This window comes from Dreissena polymorpha, chromosome 12 (genome assembly GCF_020536995.1).
Source record: "Dreissena polymorpha isolate Duluth1 chromosome 12, UMN_Dpol_1.0, whole genome shotgun sequence".
Taxonomy (NCBI): Eukaryota; Metazoa; Mollusca; class Bivalvia; order Myida; family Dreissenidae; genus Dreissena; species Dreissena polymorpha.
Genome location: NC_068366.1, coordinates 58614544 through 58619337, shown reverse-complemented (window position 1 = coordinate 58619337; position 4794 = coordinate 58614544).

Sequence of the window (4794 nt, the reverse complement as noted above, 5' to 3'; positions counted from 1 at the left end):
TGTGTTGTTTGTTCTTAATGTCTATCGAGTATGTTATGAACGTGATTTTAATTATCATAAAAACTTTAATTATATGTATCGCGTCATTATATAATCTCAATTTAAATTATTATTCAACAATGGTTTAGTGAATGTATGTTATTCAGAGGCAAAATTTGCCGTATTTTCAATATCATTATCTTTATACTGACATTCAAATGTAGGGCATATTATTATAATAAGATATTCAAAGACATAAACCTCAAGAAACTAAGGTACACCCATGCAATTGAGACCTCATAATCATAAAAGATGATGTAAGTTGTGTTCATTTTTGTATTGCAACTTTAAATACCCGAATATACGTTGTCAAGTAATTGTTCATAGTTCATGGACGACACATAGTCACTAGCGATGTCCATTACTCTTAAATTACCGGTGTGTAGCCTATCATTCAGTATCTCGTCATGCGCATATTGTCATGATGACGAGATTTGCATTAACTACCATTTTCTCGTGTCACGCATGGGACAAGTCCGTCCCTCCTTATTTATGTTGGTTTCTCTGCATAATGTAGGATCAAATATTCAACAACACCATATATCAGTTTCTAGTCCAATTTAATGTCTGACTTAACTAATATTTCAGTTATACAAATACGTTGTGATTGTTACATGATTGTGTCTTTTTCCATCTGTACACCTCTAGGTCTAAACGCTAACTCAACTATTTCCCTCTAACATTTGCCCCGTGAAACTCAGTTATGAATCCCATTGGTCAGTCTTCTAAATAAGCTGATTAGCTAGATTACTAAGAATCCCATTGGTCAGTCTATGCGTTGCTTGACCAATACAAACATACCCGGCCTTGTGTCAACTATACTATTCTTTAATCTCTCCCTCATCGATAAGCTTATTTGAACATATGTGCACTTTGTGACTGTCATGTTTAGTTTAAACGTATTTATTGCATCAAATATGCATGGGATTGGATCACAAGTTTGTGCAACATTATCTGGATCCTCTCCCAGATAATTATATAACATAATTTACTAAAATTCATTATTAATAGTTCAACAACATAATCAGTTAGTTTAACATAATTATACACAGATAAATAGAAAAGTAGGTTAACAATTGTAAAGTTATTGAGAATAGTTATCTCCCATTGTATGCATGTCATTGACAATTTTATACAAAATTTAAAACCTTTTTGAGCCCGCTATGAATGACTGTACTGTTCTGAACACCATTTCATTAAAATCCAAAGACATGTTGGGGTCCCCACATAGCAACAATTTAACATTAAGGTTATGGTTCAATTTGCTTATAGTAAGTCCTCTTATGTGTGCGAAGTTTAAACATTCAAAAAAGTAATGCCGCGCATTTTCACAAGGAGCTCCGCAAGAACAAGATTGATCAGCGATTAGATTTGATCTATAAAGATCGTAGTTTAAACTACTACACATATTTCTAAGTCTTGTGTGAGCAATGTTTACTTTTCTTTTGCCTATATTATAGTATTTTGGGCACACAAGTGGCTGTGGGGTTATCGCTGATCTGAAAGAAGATATTGTAGGTTTTTCTCTTGTGTCTATATTTAGGTCATTCCACAATTTTATTGTAGATGGAAAATACGATATACTGTATGAAGTTAATCGCGATTGGGGCATAGAGTAATTTCTTTGATTTCTTAGATTGTAATGTGATATACTACCGACATGTTGTGGAAGTAGATTTGATAAATAAGAGGGTGTTAAATGAGCGTGAATTTTATAAAATGTTACTAGTTTTTTTCTTTGTCTCCTCGAGGCTAAGGGTTCAAGACCAGATTCTTTATATAAGTTCTCTTTACTACAGAAGAGGGGTAACCCACATGCAATTCTAGCAACTTCCAATTGTAAATGTTCCAGCCTATTGCTTTCATATTCAGTACAACCGTCCCAAACTTCACTAGCATACTCTAAGATTGGAAGAATAAAGGTTCGATAGAGTTTAAGAATGTTACTTTTCGATAATATATACTTTAGTTTTCGAAGAACATTTATTTTCTTTGAACAGGAATCAAAAACATTATTTACATGGTCAGACCATTTGGCATTTGAACTTAATGTAACCCCAAGATGTTTATGGGTGTTTGATGATGATAACACGGTATTTTGAAATTGCAGTTTTAACGCTTCTCCGGATAATGTGTTTGACACAAAAATGAATTCAGTTTTATTTGGATTAAAAGACACAAGCCATTTCCTGGACCAACAGTCAAGCTTTTCAAGGTCAGAGTTAATAATTGCGCTTATTTCGGAAATATCTTTAGAAGCATACGCAAGAGAAGTGTCGTCAGCAAACAGTCTAGTAAGACTATCCAGATTTTCAGATATATCATTAATATAGATTAAGAATAAAAGAGGACCAAGGACAGAACCCTGGGGTACTCCAGCTTTAATAGGCTTACTGTCAGAGATGGTATCTTTGATAAGAACTTGTTGTGACCTGTTTGAGATATAATCAGTAAGCCATAATAGCAATTCATTTTTAAAGCCATAAGCTTCAAGTTTATGAATAAGACCTCTGTGCCACACTTTATCAAATGCTTTTGAAACATCACAAAAAACAAGACAAGTGTGCTTCTTTTCATTAAGATTTTTGCATAGAGAGTCGTACATTTCTAACAGTTGATAGACAGCGCTATGACCCGGTCGAAATCCGGATTGGGAACTATGAAATAGATCGTTAGCCAACATATAGTTATAAAAATGTTTAAATAATACTCTTTCAAATACTTTACCAACACACGAGAGTAGTGAAACAGGGCGATAATTACTGCAATCGTGTTTGTCGCCTTTCTTAAACAATGGAATTACATATGCTTTTTTCCATAGTGTTGGAAATTGACACTGATTTAAAGACATATTGAACAATATACAAAGTGGAACACATACTGTTTTGGATGTATTTTTTTAACATACAATGGCTTATACCATCGCAACCAGATGCTTTCCCAAGTTTTAAAATATGCAATATATCTCGAACTTCTGCCACTGATATTGTAAATGGTGCACAAGTTGTAATTATGTTTTTATTGAGGTTCGGGGGGTCAATGTTTTCGTCGTTTACAGTTGATATCGAACTAAAATAATTGTTTAAAACATTGGCTTTGTTCATGTTGTCCATGATAACATTTCCACTACTATCTAAAAGAGGAGGGATATCGTTACACGACCCAGGTTTATTTGAAAGTCTTTTTATTAATCTCCAGTACGATTTCGGATCGGATGCGTGTAAACTCTCAATTAAGCCATCAACGTTCTCGTAAAAATGTAAGCGGACATGTTTGCGCATATTATTTACTGTGTTACGTTGGTGCTTAAATTTAATTAAATCACTGTTAAGCTGCGATCGTTTGTATGTTTTGTGTAACCTTTCACGCAATCGTATTGCATGTCTTAATTCTGAAGTCATCCACGGTTTATCAGACGGTCTTATAGTAACTGTTTTTGATGGTATTGTACCTGTTGCAAACTCTAAGTACATCTTAGTAAACAATTCACAAGCTTGGTCTAGAGACCCGCATGTAGAGAGCAACACTGTCCAATTTGTATTACTTATAAGTTCATTAAAACGATCAAAGTCAGCACGCTTGTAAATCCATACGTCGCGTTTATAACATTTCGAAAAATTAAACGATATTTCAATATTTGCAGTGCATGCTGCATGGTCACTTAAAGACGCATCCGTGTTAATAACAGACGCTTCAGTACATTTACATGATTCACTTAGAAGTATTGGGTCAAGTAAACTGTTGCGACTGTTCCCAAATCGCGTTGCTGTTTTAATTACATTAGTCAATCCATACAATGATAATGTTTCATTAAGTTTACCGTATGATGCAGACAAAGTGTCGAGAAAGTCAACGTTTAAATCACCTAATATTATAATATTAGGACATATTTCAAAGGCTTTTTCAATTGAAATGTTAAAATGTTGCCAAAAAGCGGATGTAGAGTTTGGTGGTCTGTAAACTGTGCACAAAAGATAAGATATTTTATTTACTTTTATTTCTATCCAAACTAATTCGCATGTGCCTAACTCTAAATCTAATCGTCTTTTGCCGTATATAGATTCAGCTAGGTAAACAATAACCCCACCCCCGAAACAATTTCTGTCACGTCTTAAGGGTTCCGAAAAACCTTCAATTAACAATCGGCTGACATAATAGTTTCATCAAGATGAGTTTCAGTTAAACAAATGATGTCAAAGTCAGAGCATATGTCGTTTAGGTAATCCAAGTTGTTACGTAAGCTACGAATATTCCAGCTAAGCATGGAGAGTTCATTTTGTGTTGGTCCAGGATTTGACTCTACGTCCATATGGGACAATAATAGTAATAGAAGAATAAAATGAAAATCATGATTTTGAATAAGTAGACTCGACCTGAAGGAAACATTTTTTTAAATCTGTTTGATAACCCCCAGTAAAACGGTACAAATAAGACCAAGAGTAATATTTAGACTAAATCTTTGTCTTCGGAAAATAATACCTAATTTCCCATGAAATAAATCGATAGAGACCCTGTGAGAAACTGCTAAGTCATTCATTTGGTGGTAAGACTAGTGCAGAATCGTTTGACTGGTCTCTACCGGTTCGACTTATATTTGGACATGAACAGTAAAGTACATTCACCAGGCTCAACTCAAAAACAAACATACAGACAGATAACATATCTAGGGCAAAGCAATACAATTACAAACAAAATGCTTTGAAACAGGGAAATACAATTGCAAACAAAATGTTTTGAAATAGAGAACACATAAAA